The sequence below is a fragment of the Mandrillus leucophaeus genome, unplaced genomic scaffold (assembly GCF_000951045.1).
Source record: "Mandrillus leucophaeus isolate KB7577 unplaced genomic scaffold, Mleu.le_1.0 Scaffold71, whole genome shotgun sequence".
NCBI lineage: Eukaryota > Metazoa > Chordata > Mammalia > Primates > Cercopithecidae > Mandrillus > Mandrillus leucophaeus.
Window position 1 is genome coordinate 5,564,281 of NW_012107697.1, and position 18,926 is coordinate 5,583,206.

Here is an 18,926-nt window from a genome sequence, read left to right on the forward strand (position 1 = left end):
GAAGGAAGGAAGGAAGGAAGGAAGGAAGGAAGGAAGGAAGGAAGGAAGGAAGGAAGGAAGGAACGAACGAACGGAGGGAGAGGAATAGAGAGGTTGAGTAATTTGCCCAAGGATGCAGGGTCTGAACTGAGAACTTACTGTGCAAAAGAAGAGGTCATAGAAAAACTCTCACAAATGACTCTGATGCTTTTAAAAGCGCTCACCTTTGCCAAACAGGTCACTATTGCGAGCAAGAGTTAACTAGCTCTTCTTTTGCAATGGCCCTAGAGCTAAAGGCTTGTTCTTTGATTTCAGTGACAAATGTCTCCAGTCTTTGAAGATATGTTTGATTTTAAAAGTCATGTGAGGTTAAGTCTGGTAAGTGGTCAGGCTGAGTGGCAATGGTTCGAGTTATTAAAAGCAAGGGGTTCCCTTTGCTATGAATGATGGCTTTCTTAGTGATAATATTTGCCTAATTGGACAGATAATTCCAAGAAAGATATTATTGAAGAAAAAAAGACTCAGTTCTTGTCTTTGTAGAGCTTCTAATCAAACTAACTCTTTAAGTCAGTATGACTGTCAGTCACTGAAAATTCTAACCTTAACTTTCTACTTATTTACTTACTGAGACAGAGTCTCGCTCTGTGGCCCATGATGGAGTGCAGTGGTGTGATCTCGGCTCACTGCAACCTCTACCTCCCAGGTTCAAGTGATTTTCCTGCCTCAGCCTTCCAAGTAGCTGGGATTACAGGCATGTGCCACCATGACCAGCTAATTTTTGTATTTTTAGTAGAGACAGGGTTTCCACATGTTGGCCTGGCTGGTCTCGAACTCCTGACCTCATGATCTACCTGCCTCAACCTCCCAAAGTGCCACCACACCCAGCCTCTATTTTTTTTTAAATAGTCAAATGGAAGTATAGAGCCATCTATTCATGCTATCTCAAAAGATTATACATTTTTGAGTCAAAAAGGAAATTTCCATTATTGTTGGCATTGTTGGCTGTGTGATCTTGAGCAATTTCCCTGAGTCTCTGTTTTCTTGTCTATTAAGTTAGGATACTTCATAACTTTCTCAAGAGGGACTCTGAGAGGGAATTAAAACTAATGCCTTCAAGCATTCATTGTGTAAAGGGAATCAATTTCTCTTCTATCATATAGAATGGTATTAGTTATGCACCATCCTTGGGGTAATTGACAAAACAAGTCACTCAAACCATTTCCTATGTTCTGTGGCTCAGAAAAAAACCAGGTACTACATGTGAAAGACTGCATGAGGATTCAACAGGATAATAAATAGTGTTTATTGTAGGTGTAAAATAGAATTTACTACTATAGGTTTAATAAATAGCATTTATTATAGGTGTTATTTATTATAAGTATAATAAATAGCATCATGTATGGCACAGGGAAGGTACTCAGTAATACTAGTATTTTTCCTTTTCTACAGCAGGTTGGAAATTGGGCTGAGGTTTTCACTGAAGATGATAGCAGTGCCCTTCCACAGTGTGACTCTCAAGGCCAACTTCCTGGCGCCCATCTGGCCAGAGTGACAATTTTTCCTGTAAGGAGGCACTTTTGAAGAAGGAAAGGAAAGGGATGTTGATTAGCGTTCTGTCAGGCATCCCATGAACTAAGAAATGAATGGGGATCATGCGGGTGGCTTTAATGAATCTGGCAGCCCCGTAGTCACTCCTTCTCCCCTGTATTTATCTGTTCGCCTATTCCACATCTTGACTGAAAGCTCCTTGAGGGCAGGGGCTAAGGACCAGTCTTTAATTGTACCTTTATGTCTGTAGTGACTAGCAAATATTAATATCTATGAGGCATTAATGACTTCATGGTTTCCAAGGAAAGCCAGAAGGTATGAAACTGGGACTGTGGAGCAACCTCTTGCTTTTCATGGAATTCCAGCCTATGAGGCACTTCAGGGAAAAGAAGTTCTTCCAGGAACCCAGGAAGCTGAATTCCTCACGTCTCTGAGCTCAGAGCACCTATCTCATGTCTCAGATCCCTTCCACAAGGGCAGAAGAGGGTGACAGGAAGCCTGCATAATCCCCCCCACCAGTTCACACGCAAGCTATGACCTCCAGAAGGGACAGGACACCTTTAGAATACTTTCTACCATTTCACAAGACTCTGGGCAGGAAGTTCTCTAATCTCAGGTCCCCACGTGAATTCACAGTCCATTTTTCTCTTCTCACATCTCATCTGGTCAAGCTTGACTAAAATTATCTTATGAACCACCCAAGTAAACCCTTGCCTTTGTCTCTTCAAATGGTGTCGATGATCTGTCTATGTACACACACACCAAACTGATAGAGTATCGCTAGCAGTGTTTCTTTAAAGAGGAGATCTTTTGGAAGGCAGGACACTCTACAATAAGAGCCTTTTGCTGTGCAAGGTTCAGAGCTGTTGCTGTGGCAACTCCCACAACCTCGCTGAGTATCCAAATAAATAGTTTGTTCTTTTTTTTTCTCCCTATGTAAGAAGGGGGAGGGGGGCGATCGATGAGACTTGCCATCGGCATCCATTTGGAGTTCGGGAGTCAGTGCAAAAAATTGAGGTTTCCTAAAACGACAAAGAAATAAAGGCTTTGGGAAAAGCCCACACCCCTCAAAGGCTGCAGATGGAAAATGCAAGGGAACTGTGTGCGGGAACCTTAGCAGGCGCCGTCGCTTTGAAAAGAAGCTCCCAGCAGCAAACACCCAGGCAGAAAGAAAGCAAGCTACGGGGTTCCGACCCCACATTCCGGCGGAGAGCTCGGGCCTCTCTGCGGGGGGACACCCAGCCTCCCCCGGCCTGCCCCCCACCCCACTCTCCCTCCTCCGCTCCCACCACCGCCGCGTCTAAACAGCCCAGGATCTCCCGTTAAACAAAGAGAGTGGTATGCCCTAAAAAAAAAAAAACAACTTTTATTTTCGTGTAATAGGTGATATGTGGAAAATTAATTACAGGAAATAGCACAGCGAAAGGCAGCAGCAGCATTCGTCTTTAAATGGATATGGTCCCCCCCTTCTCCGCCCCCCTCCTGGCTCTTCCTCAGCCAGGCGCAGACAGACACCGCCCCTACCCTCCCCCCAAACTCTTTTATTATCAGTTGAATCACGTCTCGTGCCAAGCAAAAGGTCATTTCAGGTCATCTTGGAGATGAAAGGACGGGTAATGTATGTGAAGGTGCGGGAATTGGCAAGCCCCCCAAAAATATACATATACATATACATATACGTATACATATACATATACGTATACATATACATACACATACAGAGAGACAGAGAGAGAGAGGTGGGCAGCGGGGGGGCGCGCGGTAGTGGGGATGTGAGAAGCGCCAGCATTCTAACAAGAACAGAGTGATGCCAGAAAGACGCAGGAAATGTTTCAAAGCATGACAAGCACTATCCAATCTGTAGCTAATTCCTTATAAAAATAAGAATGTGGCTTATAATTGTGAGATGCCTGGAGGGTAATTAAAGTTTCTAATTGTTCTCATCCAGAATCTCATTTTTGACCGTTCATCAGAGAGCGAGAGACGCCGCCCATTGCGAAAGTGCACGTTCCGGAAACGTGCTGCATCTGCGGGGCTTTGGGGAACGTGCTCTGCTGGGGCAGGGAGGCGGGACATATCAGACCCAGAGCCTCCAACAGAAGGGGGTTGGGGGCAGAGGGTTGGCCTGGTCTAGTCACCCTCTTGAGGGGGATTTAACCACCAGGGTAGCGGGCAGTATATTTAGGGTGTTTCGGTAGCAAGCACAGATCTCTTTGTTTGGAGATAAGAAAAGAAAAAAACGAAACAAAAAAAACTACCTCGCATAGAGTTGTTGTTAATGTTTTCCCTACACAGTTTACCGGGTAGGGATGGCATGGTTTTTTATTTCTCTACTAAAAGAGACGCCACTACCTCCTTTGAGTTTGTAATTCAATGCCATTTCAATAAAGACAATTGGCTCTCGCGCTCTCTGAATTCTTGCCAAGCATTTTCCCTTTTCTTTTCCTTCCCACTGCTGTATTTGAATGTCCTGTATTTGTCTCACCAATTTTTTTTTTTCTAAGAAGCAAGGTCTTTTTTTTTTTTTTTCCAATAACGCAGATGCCAACAGCAATCTATCAAGTAAGTGGGAGGTTTGGGTAATAAATCGTTTGCTCCTAGATGCGAGAAGTTTCTTACATGGCAACTCCCCCTATGGCCTCTGCTGCCATGGGCTCCGCTCCACTCCCTCTTCTTACTAGTCAAACTCCATCTACCAGCCCCCATTCTTTCCACACCCACAGCATTTCAAACAGGGAGGCTTCTGAGGCAACCAGTTAAAGGTAAGCTGATTATTGACAGGTTCTGTAATAGTAAAGCCAATGAGATTTGGTGAGATTCATCTGTTACCCCACCCGTCCTGGAAAATAGCTTTTTACAATGGTTATCATCTCAGTGTGTGGCACCTGCTAGAGAAACCGGCCTCCATACATGCCTATTTCCCAACTCACATCATTATAAAGGCATACTCACTGAAGTTATACTGGCTTCCTCATTACTAGAGTCATGTGTTTCTAAACAAATAAGTCATTTCTGTAACTATTGTAGTTGCTAACAGCAGAAAGCTCAACGTCCTAAGGGTTTGAAGGGAATGGACTCAGTTCTTGACAAAATGGTATTCGTATAGTTGGGGTGTAGGGAGGTGGTTATTGTGCAGAATGAAGGGAGGAAGGAATAGAGAGTAGTCCACAGGGTCGAGCAAGATACCTTGATTTAGCTGAAGTCAGCAGCTGCCTGATTAATAATGGAAGTGCTGTTAATACGTGGATGAGGATTGGCTGATGCTTACACCAGTCAGAGGACGTGGCACCCCCAAGTAACCAATAAGACTTCTCAGGCATTCATCCTTTTCCATTGGTTACATTCACCCTGATGAAAAACCCCAAGGCAAATCTGATGATGTCGGCTGGGGCATGCAACTGTCACATACAGAAGATGGCAAGATTCCTCTATTTATCATTTCTGTTGAGCAGTATTGTATTATACACACAAGCAAAGCAACAATATTCCATGTTCATATCTTGCTAGATCACCTAGAAGTTCCAACAAACTTAAAATACGGTCAGGCATTTCCCATGCCCTGCTGAGAAGGAAGAAAGAAAGGGATCTAGTAGTGATTAATCACTATGTATCATGTGATAGTCACTTTAAAACACTATCACTCAGTCCTCACATCAACTCTGTGGATAGTGTAATTATTTCATTCACTGACGAGGAAACTGACAATCAAGGTGAGTTGAGTAACCAAATTAGAGATCACCACACATCTAACAAGGCAAGGGAAGAAAGCTCACATTCAGTGAGCACCCTTGTTTCAGAGACTATGCTTAACTTATTACATATCTACTTCCAAATAACCCTATGCTATGCATAATATTTTCTCCATATTATAGATGAAAGTGAGATTCAGGAAACTTAAGTAACTTGTTCAGTCACAAAGCTGGTAAATAGAGGAGCTGGAATTCAGACTCAAACCAGTGTGACACCCAAAGCTCATGCTGTTTCCCCTGCCACTGATGCCTCAAATATTAGCCTGGGATAGAAGAATGAATGTTTAGTTATCAGCCTTATTCCCAATAGAATAATACACGGTATGTCCTCAATCCCTATAAGCTTACCTCAGAAAAATTTACCTTGGCGTGTGTATAAAGACTGTCCATGATCGGGCATAATGACAAAGTCCCATTTGTCTAAAGGAAACCATTGCAGACATTTCATGGAGGATCACAAATAATAAGCCTCTAGGTCTGATCTTCAAGTCAGACCTCATGAGCGATGTTGATTTGCTTAATGTTTCAAAGGCAGCAAAAGTGAAAGACAGGAAATTCCCAGGGCTTATTCTCATTCTAGCTTTTTACTATTAAGTCTAAGATTATTTCTGAATGTAATCATCAAATCTATCATTTTCAACTGATTTGACCATTTTAGTGTGTGGCATTTATTTACTCAATAAATATTAATTGAGTGCTTACTAGGCACCAGGCAATGTGCTCTGTGTTAACCATCCACCGGTGTTTGTGCAATTGACAGAGTAATGCTGCCATTCATTGTTTAGGGAACATCAGAGAAGAAGGAGAAAAAGAAGGAAGAGAGGGAGGATGGAATGAAGTGGGTGGATTTGGCAGACTAAACTGAGTCTGAGGTGCCTGCAGAAGCACCTGCTGGTGCTTCCTGATAAGTAATTAGAATTATGGGTCTAGCTTTCCGGAGACAATCTGGACTAAAAATATAGACTCAGGATGGACTCACATATGGCAGATGGTAACTCAAGTCATGGCAGTAACTGAGATCATCTGGGGAAACAGGGCAAAATGAGAAAAGAACGGGACTTAGAATAGCAGAGACCAGAAGAACCTAATGTTTAAGGGATATTTGGGATCAAGTATGTTCCCCAATTTCGTATGTGGCAAAGTAGGCCACCCTTTTCATTAATTCGCTAATTTATCCAACCAGCCCTTTCCATCACTTCCTATATGTTAAGTGCTCATAATGCAAGCATGAGTAACATATGATTCCTTGCCTTGGGGGGATATAATAGAGGAGAATTCAAATATATTTATATACAAAAAGCTGTCTATATTCTTTCCGAAGGAAAAAAAGAGATTGGTGAGACAGGCTCATGGTGGAAATCATTTTTTAAACTTAATTTATTTATTTATTTATTTTTGAGACAGAGTTTTGCTCGTTGCCCAGGCTGGAGTACAATGGCATTATCTTGGCTCACTACAACCTCTGCCTCCAGGTTCGAGCAATCCTTCTCCCTCAGCCTCCCAAGTAACTGGGATTACAGGCACCCACCACCACACCCAGCTAATTTTTGTATTTTTAGTAGAGATGAGGTTTCACCATGTTGGCCAGGCTGATCTGAAACTCTTGACCTCAGGCGATCCACCCACCTCAGCCTCCCAAAGTGCTGGGATTACAGGTGTAAGCCACCGTGCCCAGCTGATTCTTTTTTTTAATTTTTTACTTCCATAGCTCATTGGGGAACAGGTGGTGTTTGGTTACATGACGAAGTTCTTTAGTGGTGATTTGTGAGATTTTTGGTGCACTCATCACCTGAGCAGTATACACTGCACCCAATTTGTAATCTTTTATCACTCATCCCCTTTATACCCTTTCCCCCTGAGTCCCCAAGGTCCATTGTATCATTCTTATGGCTTTGCATCCTCATAACTTAGCTACCACTTATGAGTGAGAATATATGATGTTTGGTTTTCCATTTCTGAGTTACTTCACTAAGAATAATAGTCTCCAATGTCATCCAGGTTGCTGCAAATGCCATAATTTATTCCTTTCATGACTGAGTAATATTCTATTATGAGTGTGTGTGTGTATATATGTGTGTGTATATATATACATATATATACATATATGATGTATATATACATATATATATACATATATGATGTATATATACATATATATACATATATGATGTGTATATATATATATATCAGTTTCTTTATCCACTTGTTGATGAGCATTTGAGTTGGTCCCACATTTTTGCAATTGTGAATTATGCTACTATAAACATGAGTGTGCAAATATCTTTTTCGTATAATGACTTCTTTTCCTTTGAGTCGACACCCAGTAGTGGGATTGCTGGATCAAATGGTAGTTCTACTTTTAGAACTTTAAGGAATCTTCACACTGTTTTCCATGATGGTTGAACTAGTTTACATTCCCACCAGCAGCGTAGAAGTGTTCCCTCTCTGTTGCATCCCTGCCAACATCTATTATTTTTTGATTTTTTGATTATGGCCATACTTGCAGGAGTAAGGTAGTATCACATTGTGGTTTTGGCTTGCATTTCCCTGATCATTAGTGATGTTGAGCATTTTTTCACATGTGTATTGGCCATTTATATATCTTCTTTTGAGAATTATCTATTCATGTCCTTAGCCTACTTTGTGATGGGATTGTTTATTTCTTGCTAATTTCTTTGAGTTTGTTGTAGATTCTGGATATTAGTCCTTTGTCAGGTGTATAGATTGTGCAGATTTTCTCCCACTCTGTGGGTTGTCTTTTTACTCTGCTGACTATTCCTTTTGCTGTGCAAAATCTCCTTAGTTTAATTAAGCCCAGGCTATTTATCTTTGTTTCTTGTTTTGTTTTGTTTTGTTGAGATGAAGTCTCGCTCTTGTCCCCCAGGCTGGAGTGCAATGGCACAATCTCAGCTCACTGCAACCTCCACCTCCCAGGTTGAAGCGATTCTCCTGCCTCAGCCTCCCAAGTACCTGGGATTACAGACACCTGCCACCACGCCTGGCTAATTTGTGTATTTTTAGTAGAGACAGGTTTTCAACATGTTGGCCAGGTTGGTCTTGAACTCATGACCTCAGGTGATCCGCCTGCCTCAGTCTCCCAAAGTGCTGGGATTACAGGTGTGAGCCATCATGCCCAGCCTTATCTTTGTTTTTATTGCATTTGCTTTTGGGTTCCTGGTCATGAAATCCTTGCCTAAGCCAATGGCTAGAAGGGTTTTTCTGATGTTACCTTCTAGAATTTTTATAGTCTCAGGTCTTAGATTTAAGTTCTTGATCCAGCTTGAGTTGATTTTTGTATAAGGTGAGAGATGAGGATCCAGTTTCATTCTCCTACATATGGCTTGCCAATTATCCCAGCACTATTTGTTGAATAGGGCATCCTTTCCCCCACTTTATGTTTTTGTTTGCTTTGTTGAAGATCAGTTGGCTGTAAGTATTTGGGTTTATTTCTGGGTTCCCTATTCTGTTCCATTGGTCTATGTTCCTATTTTTATATCAGTACCATGCTGTTTTGGTGACTATGGCCTTATAGTATAGTTTAAAATCAGGTAATGTGATGCCTCCAGATTTGTTCTTTTTGTTCAGTCATGCTTGGGCTATGCAGGCTCTTTTTTGGTTCCATATGAATTTTAGAATTGTTTTTTCTAGTCCTGTGAAGAATGACAGTGGTATTTTCATGGTAATTGCCTTGAATTTGTAGATTGCTTTTGGCAGTATGGTTGAAAATAATATTTAAATTGGACCTTGGGTAATGAATAGGGTGGAAAATAAGAGAAATCTGACTCTGTATCTTTTACACAATGCAGATACTTAATAAACACTAACAATGGGATAGACCAAAAACATGCTAAGAAAAAACAGAATATAATGGAAGAGTAAACTTGGGAACCATGCAAATGAGGTGAGCATGAGGATCACCAGGGAAATGTATAAAAGAAAGAAGAATGGAAATAAAGTTTTTTTAAAAAAAAAAAAAGAAAAGAAAAGAATAACTGTATTCCTAAAGGAAATGATTTTATTAACAAGGGAAAAGCACTGGAAACAGCAGTTTGCGAAAGTTTCCTTAGAATCCCAGGGAGGATAAAACATCTAATTTCGGAAGTTGGAAACAGCATATTAGCCAAGGTTCTCTAATTTGGACTAATGAAAGCAAATTCAAAGTATAAGAAAAAAAGTGGAGCCGTGGTGTTTGTTACATGAATGATGTGGTATCTCACAGAATTCAAAAGAAGGGATAGAGTTGGATCTCAGGAAGAGATTGAAAGTATGAACTGGAAAACCGTTAGGAAGCCAAGTCTGACTCTACCTCTCTGTCTCTCATCCTTGCCTCTCTGCATCAAACTTCTCCCTTTGCTAATAAACTTTCTCTGCTTCTCAGTTCACAAGTTATAATGTGGGTGCAAAACAGCTTGGGAGTTTGGATGTTCCAATTCCTTTCCACACGGTTCTTACTACATGATTTCTGAAACCAGATTCCATATTAAAAGACAAGAAAATGCAACAGGCTCACTGTGGGTCAGCTTTCTGCCTTTGGCACAATAACATGGCTGGGAGACAGGGCACGTGATGGTAGAAATTAGACAAGCAGGGCAGAAAGAATGTAGATAGCTTTTTGTATGTAAATCTATTCTAATTCTCCTGTATGGCTTGTGGATTGGACATATACTCTCATATATCCAGCATATATCCAGAATATGCTCTGAAATTGTGACTTTGACCTGAAACCAAGCTTGTACATGTAATCTATCACAACAGGTATCATTTCTTTAAAAAATGGAAGAGTATAATCCTTTGGATATATACCCAGTAATGGGATCACTGGATCAAATAGTATTTCTAGTTCTAGATCCTTGAGGAATCACCACACGGTCTTCCACAATGGTTGAACTAGTCTACACTCCCACCAACAGTGTAAAAGCATTCCTATTTCTCCACATCCTCTCCAGCATCTGTTGTTTCCTGACTTTTTAATGATCGCCATTTTAACTGGCGTGAGATGGTATCTCATTATGGTTTTGATTTGCATTTCTCTGATGACCAGTGTTGATGAGCATTTTTTCATGTGTCTGTTGGCTGCATAAATGTCTTCTTTTGAGAAGTGTCTGTTCATATCCTTTGTCCACTTTTTGATGGGGTTGTTTTTTTCTTGTAAATTTGTTTAAGTTCTCTGTAGATTCTGGATAGTGGCACATATACACCATGGAATACTATGCAGCCATAAAAAGAATGAGTTCATGTCCTTTTCAGGGACATGGATGCAGCTGGAAACCATCATTCTGAGTAAACTATCACAAGGACAGAAAACCAAACACCGCATGTTCTCATTTGTAGGTGGGAATTGAACAACAAGAACACTCGGACACAGGGCGGGGAACATGACATCCTGGGGCCTGCCATGGAGTAGGGGGCAGGGGGAGGGATAGCATTAGGAGAAATACCTAATGTAAATGACCAGTTAATGGGTGTAGCAAACCAACATGGCACATGTATACCTATGTAACAAACCTGCACGTTGTGCACATATACCCTAGAACTTAAAGTATAATAATTTTTAAAAAAAAGAGTGGAAGACTGAGAACTGGAAGACTGAGAACTAACTGAACCACAGGATTAAATCAGGTGAAAGTAGGAGAAAAAAGATTTGTATTGAGCTTGGCAAAATTGGCGCCTGAAGCCATGCTAAACACCTTATAATTTGTTTCACTGACATTGATCACATTCAGAAAGAGCAGCTGATAGCAGTCAAGACAGCAGGGCCAGATTTAGGGTGAGGCGAGTGAGGCAGGGTCATGTGAATGCAGGACAAAATCCTCTATCTTTATTTATATTGTTGATATTTTGTTCATCATGGATTGTTGTGTGAATGTCTACTTCTAAAATATTGCATAAAGGTATTATTTATCTTGATTTCCAAAGTCTTGGTGTCTCCTTAAGTTTTGCAGCTGGAGCATATGCCTCACTCACTTCATTCTCATCCACCACTCTGCTACACAGTTGGAAAAACATGTGATGACATGGACAGCACCTAGTATAAAGAGAAGCTTGAAAGAATTCAGAAAAGTCAACTTAAGGTTTATTACTGTCCAATGAGTGCACAGTGAGGGTGCTACTGCTAACACCTACACAAGACACCACCATCAACTAGAGCTTTACTTTACTTTGGTGCTATTTTTGGAAAAATGAAAACCAGATTTTCCATGATAAAGAAAAGAAAACAATAAAAAAAAAATTTTTTAATATTTATAGAGCTAAAACTATAAAGTGCCTAAAGTAAAACATAAGATAAAATCTTCATGATCTTGAGTTAAGTAAAGATTTTTTATATAGGACAAAAAAATTATGAACTATAAAAGAAAAACCTGATAACTTAAAATTTATCAAAATTTAAAGCTTCTGCTTTTCAGAAGACACTGTAAGAAAATTAGTTGACAAGCTACATACTAGGAGAAAATATTGGCAAAACTTATACCTGATAAAGAACATATTTAGAATATATAAAGAGCTCTCAAAATTCAATAAGAAAATCCATTAGCAAAAAGTACAAAATATTTGAATATACATCTCACCAAAGAAAATATACATGTCAAATAAGTGCTGAAAAAGAGACTCAACATGATTAGTCAAGATTGGAATCAACAGAAACATTTTTTTTAAAAAAAACCTCGAACTCTATGGCAATAACACAAGAGAAGTGGTTAATATGGAGAAACCTTTCTTTGTATGTGGCTCTGGTGTTTTGTCAAAAGTGAACTGACTGATCATCCATATAGAAAATCCCAAATAATCTGCAGGAAAATATACGAGAACTAGTAAGTGAATTTAGCAAGGCTGCAGGACACAAGTGTTGTGGGTTGAACTGTGTCTCCCCAAAATATATGTTCAAGTCCTCACCTCCAGTACCTGTGAATGTGACCTTATTTGAAAATAGGGTCTTTGCAGATGTAATGAGTTACGATGAAGACTTACTAGATCAGGGTGAGTCTTTAATTCGGTGACTGCTGTTTTTACACGAAGAGGGAAATTTGGACACAGAGACTAACCCAGAGGGAGAATGCCACGTAGCAGTAGAGGCAGAGACTGGAATGATGCAGCTACAAGACAGGACTGTCAGGCATTGCTGACAACCACCAGAGGCTAGGAGAGAGGCATGGGACATGCTTTCCTCAGAGCCTCCAGAAAGAACCATATTTGCTGGCACTTTGATTGTGGACTTCCAGCCTTTCAGAACTGTGAAAGAATAAATTTATGTTGTTTTAAGCCCTCCAGTTTGTGACAGTTTGTGATAGCAGCCCTAGAAATTACAAGGTCAACATATAAAAGTTATTTGTGTTTCTAAATAATAGCAATGAATAACTGAAAACCAAAATTTTTAAACATTATTTAAAATAGCCTCAAAACTATAAAATATTTCATGATATATCTAACAAAGTGTGTCCGAAGTTCATACACTGAAGACTACAAAATATTGCTGAAAGGTATTAAAGAAGATTGAAGTCAATGTAAAGATAAACTGTGTATGTGGATCAGAAGGCCCAGTATTGTTGAGGCAATTCTACCCAAATTGACCTATAGGTTTAATGCAATCCCATGCAAAATTCCAGCAAGTTTTCAGAAATTGACAAACTGACTCTAACATTTATATGGAAATGCAAAGGACCTAGGATAAACAGTTTTGGAAAAGAAAAATAATTTGGAGGAATTATACCACCTGACTTCCGGACTTATTACAAAGCTACAGTAATCAGTCAGTGTGGTAGATTATTGGCATAAGCATAGTCATATCGACCCATGGGAACAGTAATAGGCCTACATATATACAGTCAATTGATTTGCACTGCAGGAGCCAAGTTATTTCAATGAGGATAGGATAGTATTTTAAAACCAAAAGTCTCTAAAACGATTGATATCCACATGAAAAAAAAACAAAACAAAAACAAACAAAAAAAAACTTCAACATTTACCTTGCACCCTACACAAAAATTACCTTGAAATGGATTATAGCCATGAATTTAAAGATTTATAGAGCTAACTATTCCTCCCTTGGGGTTGCGCTACTGTTCAATGAGTGCTTGGTGAGGGCGCTACTGCTAATACCTACACAACACACCTACATCAACTAGAGCTTTGCTTTACTTTGGTGCAATTTCTGGAAAAATAAAAACCTGATTTTCCATGACAGTAAAAAAAAAAACAATAAATAAAATTTAAAAATAATGTATACATCTAAATCTATAAAATGCCTAAAGTAGAACCTAAGATAAAATCTTCATGATCTTGAGTTAAGCAAAAATTTTTTATATAGGACAAAAAATTATGAACTATAAAAGAAAAAACTGGTAACTTGAAATTTATCGAAATTTAAAACTTCTGCTTTTCAAAAGACACCATAAGAAAATTAGTAGACAAGCTAAAATATGTAGCTTGTCTATTAATTTAACAAAACTTATATCTGATAAAGAACATATTTAGAATATATAAAGAGCTCTCAAAATTCAATAAGACAATCCATTAGTAAAAAGTGCAAAATGTTTGAATATACATCTCACTAAAGAAAATATACATGTCAAATAAGCACTGAAAAAGAGGCTTAACATGATTATTTATTAGAGGAATGTAAGTTAAAGTCACAATGAAATGCCATTAAATACAGTTAATTATTCATTTATTTGTTTATTTATTTGCGATGGAGTCTCACTCTGTCGCCCAGGCTGGAGTGCAGTGGCGATCTCAACTCACCACAACCTCCGCCTCCAGGTTCAAGCCATTCTCCTGCCTCAGCTTTGCGAGTAGCTGAGATTACAGACGTGCACCACCATGCCTGGCTAATTTTTGTATGTTTAGTAGAGAAGAGGTTTCGCCATGTTGGCCAGGCTGGTCTCAAACTCCTGACCTCAGGTGATCCACACGCCTCAGTCTCCCAAAGTGCTGGGGTTACAGGCATGAGCCACCGTGCCCGGCCTACACAGCTAAAATTTAAAAGACTGACAATACCAAGTAGTGGTAAAGATACAGAGAAATTGGAAGTTTTATGCTTTGCTGGTGAGAATGCAAAATGGCACAGCTGCTTTGGGTAACAGTGTGGCAGTTTCTGATGAAGTTAAACATACACTTACCACATGACCCAGCAGTCCCATTCCTGGGACTGTAGAGAAATGAAAATATATATCCATGCAAAGACCTGCATGCGGCTGGGCACCGTGGTTCACACCTGTAATCCCAGCACTTTGGGAGGCTGAGACGGGTGGATTACCTGAGGTCAGGAGTTCGAGAACAGCCTGGCCAACATGGTGAAACCCCGTCTCTACTAAAAATACAAAAATTAGCCGGGCGTGGTGGCACAAACCTGTAATCCCAGGTAATCGGGAGGCTGAGACAGAAGAATTGCTTGAGCCTGGGAGACGGAGGTTGCAGTGAGCAGAGATCATGCCACTGCACTCCAGCCTGGCCGACAGAGCGAGACTCTGTCTCAAAAAAAAAAGAAAAAAAAAAAAATTACCTGTATGCAAATGTTTATAGAAACTTTATTCTTAGCAAAAATTGGAAATGACTCAAATATGTGTCAACTAGTGAATTAATAAACAAATTATTGTACATCCCTACAGTGGAATACCACTCAGTAATAAAAAGAAACAAATTACTGATAAATGAAACAGGGACAAATCTCAAAAGCATCAGGCTAAATGAAAGAAACCAGATTTGATTTACATAGCATTCTGGAAAAAAACAAAACTATAGTTGCAAAAATCAGATCATTGACTGAGGATAGGAATTAAAGCAGAATATTTACTGCAAAGGAGAATAAAGGAAGTTTTAAGAATAATGAAAATGACACTGACAGTGGTTTTGTGACTGTACACACTCATCGAAGCTCATTGAACCATATCCTTAAAAAGAATTAATTTTGTTTCATGTAAATGATAAAATAAAACTGATAGAAAGAAAACTGACCAAAATGACCATGAAATGAACTGAATAAGTTATTTGAACCAATTGCAAACTTAAAAACTGTTAAAGAGCTAATTATTTTACTCTGCAATCACAAAATAAGCACAAGGCTAAGAGCAGTCTCATAATTTTTATAAATTAATGTGATGCAAAGTTTTCTATTGTATATAGACCTGTACACTGGGCATAATCTGTGCATTAATTAAAAATCTTATAACCAGTCTGACCTGACCACCTCCTGCTCCAAAGGCTGTGGGATCCAAAAACACAGATGCTAAGAACTCAGAGCTAACCCACTCCGAGCTGTATCCATTCTCCTCTTCCCAGACCTGGGCATCAACCCAGGAAAAGTACACAAAGAGGAAAACATAATGAGGAAGGGTTGATTTTATTTCCAGCAGATTCAGTCTCTGATTTCTTTTGGAGAGTAGCTGATCTGACCCCTATTGGTGTGGTTTTTCAACACTGTCTACAAAACTTGGCATATCTCTCAGCAGTCACTTCTCTAGGTCAGAATGGGGGACTATTTTTCTTTAACAGATCATTGACCCAGATTAAAAATCAGTTATAGACCAGACACCAAGTAGGCCTCCTGGTGGAGATGAACCTTGAGCCAGGTTCTGAAGGAAGATTGGAACATGAGTTGGCAGAGAGAAAAGGGAAGGAAATCACCGAAAGCAGGGGACCAACAAGAGCACAGTGAACAGGTCTGCCTGACTGGTTCGATAGAATCTTCTTTTGGAAAGTGCGACAGTATCCCACAGAGTCTACTCACCCATGAAAACCACAGATTTTCTGTGCCTCTTGTCTCCTCCCCCTTCAAACTTTTCAGCATAGCCAAGCTGCCTTTCCCTCAAACATTTTTGCATTCTTTCTTTGCCTGCACAAAAAAATTACTCCCTTGCAGGATAACATTGAATCATTCAACCTGGCAGGTTTAAATTTGGTCCCAACCTGCCTCTCCACCCAAATTGTTCAATAGCTACTATTTTTTACAAATTCACTGCTCTAGTCAAACTTTTCAGTACATCATTTCAGGAAGATGCCAAATAAATGGCCATTTTCATGCCTTTGTTCATGCACACACCCTTAGGGAGAATGCTTTCTTTCTCATCCAGGCTTTATGTCCTGACCTTCCTTAAAGTACTTAGCAAATTCCTCAGGAAAATTCACTACTCTGGGTATTTAACATCTGCTGTCTCATCCAATCTTCACACTTGTAAGATTTGTACTAATATTATTCTCTAAATGAGAAAACTAAGACAAGTAATTACATAACTTGCTTAAGGACAAGTAGCTACAAAGGTACAGAGCAGCAATTCAATAGAAAATCTTAATTATACCAAAGTCGTGCTATTCTATATAGTAGTGTCTCCACAAGGATACACAGTATATGTACACTACCTTGTAGTGATATGTGTGTGTCTCTGGAGATTTACATAGTAAAGAGTCCTTGTCTTTATTTGCATTATCTTTGAGTTTTAAGGTTGGCATTTATAAGAGTACACAGTCTTCCTGGTACATTGTACAAGAAGATATTGGATGAATGGACCCCCTTCACTCCTATTAACCATTTACAAAGTGAAGGTCTTTCTAGAGAAAATTCATGATTGGTAAAAATGCATATAGATTAAACAGCTATTGCTACAAATGCAATCTTCCAAAGGATTTAGGAAATTATTTTTCAAAAACAAATCCTGGGTTTATGTCTACCAAAGACATGTACAAATATGTTCACAACGGATTTCCTTTTAGTAGCTAAAAAGTAGAGATTATCTAAATATCCATCAGTAATAGAAAAAATAAAAATATAAATTGAGGACACATTTAAAAGATTATTCAACATGATCAAGTGGAATTTATCCCAGGGATGTAAGGAGGGTTCAACAAATGCAAAAAATAAAAGTGATACTTTGCATTGTATGGACAAAAGCCACAAAATCATCTCAATAGATTCAGAAAAAGCACAATTAGATAGAATGAATAAGTTCTAGTATTCAATAACACAGTAGGGTGACTACAGTTAACAAAAATTTATTGTATATTTCAAAACAGCTAGAAAAGATTTGAAATATTTCCAACACAAAGAAATGAAAAAATGTTTGAGTTGATGAGTATCCTAAACACTGTGATTTGATCACATTACACATTGTATACATATATCAAAATATCACATATGCCCAATAAATATGTATTGATTAAAAATAAAAAATAAATATAGAAGGTCTTTTAAATTGTGGGATATTTACACAATGGAACACTACACAGCAAATTTTAAACTACTTATATATGTAACAATAAAAATAAATTTCACAGATATAATATTGAATGGAAGAAATTAGACCTAAAAAGAATAGATAACAGCCATGATAGACTTCTAGGAACAAAATACACCCTCCAGTCTTAAACAATTATAAAACTGGTTAGTGATCACTAAGAGAAGATAAATGAATAAAGTGAGCCGTATAATTGCCCAGCTTACTTCCCAATGTGAGTTTCCAAGCTGCAGTTCGCTAAACTGGGGAGACAAAGTTCAGAATTCAGAAACACTGAGGCTGCTAGAATTTATGAGGCAAAATAATAGAGAGGAAGAAGCACCATAAAGAGAAGGTTTCAACGATCTGCACAGAGGTATACTAAAGGTTTTGGCTAAGGACTGGTTTGGAATTGTGAGGGAGAAAATTGCCCAAGGCCAATTACAGAATGAACAGAAATCAGTAGGCATAATCATTCTTAAAACAAACATAGTACTCAGAATAGTTTATTTTTCCAACCAGAGAAAGTGAAAAGACTTCCTATACATGAGGCATTTAGAATCCTCAAAAGGATGTTATTTCAGTACCAGAGTCAAATTAGCTCCAAGGAAAAGATTATTTAGAACCTGCCTAGCAAAACTAAAAATTAGGCCTAAAATATTATCAAACATAGGCCAAGTCATTTGTGCACATCTTAGAGCAAAAGTCCCATTATTAAAGGAATACAACAAAATCCAGCATGCAACAGGGTAAAATTAGTAATGTCTTGCATGCAATCAAAAATGACTAGATATGTGTTATATGCCCATATTTGTTGCAGCATTATTCACAGTACCTAACAAGTGTTCACTGATGGATGAATAGATAAAATGTGGAATATATATATAAAATGGAATACTATTCAGACTTTAAAAGCAAGAAAATTTTAACACATGCTACAACGTGGATGAACTTTAAGCATGTTATGCTAATGAAATAAGTCAGTCACGAAAAGACAAATTCCACTTACATGAGGTATCTAGAGTAGTCGAATTTATAAAAACAGAAAGTAGAAGGGTGAATGCCAGCAGGTGGAGTACAAGGGAAATGGGAAATTTTTTTTAATAACTATGGAGTTTCAGTTTTGAAAGGTGAAAAGAGTTCTAGCAATTACTGCACAATGTGAATATACTTAGCCCTACTCAACTGTATACTTAAAAATTATTAAAATGTACATTTTATGTCATATATATTTTACCATGCCTAAAAATAATCCTTAAATGACTACGCATGCAAAGAAACAGGAAATATACCTATAAACTGGAGAAAAAACAATCAGTAAAAACAGACCCATATGATACCAATGGCAGAATTAGCAAACGATGATGTTAAAACAGCTAATATACATATGAATATATGTTTTATATATTACAAGTATTGATTTATAAATATAGATATATTTTTATAATTT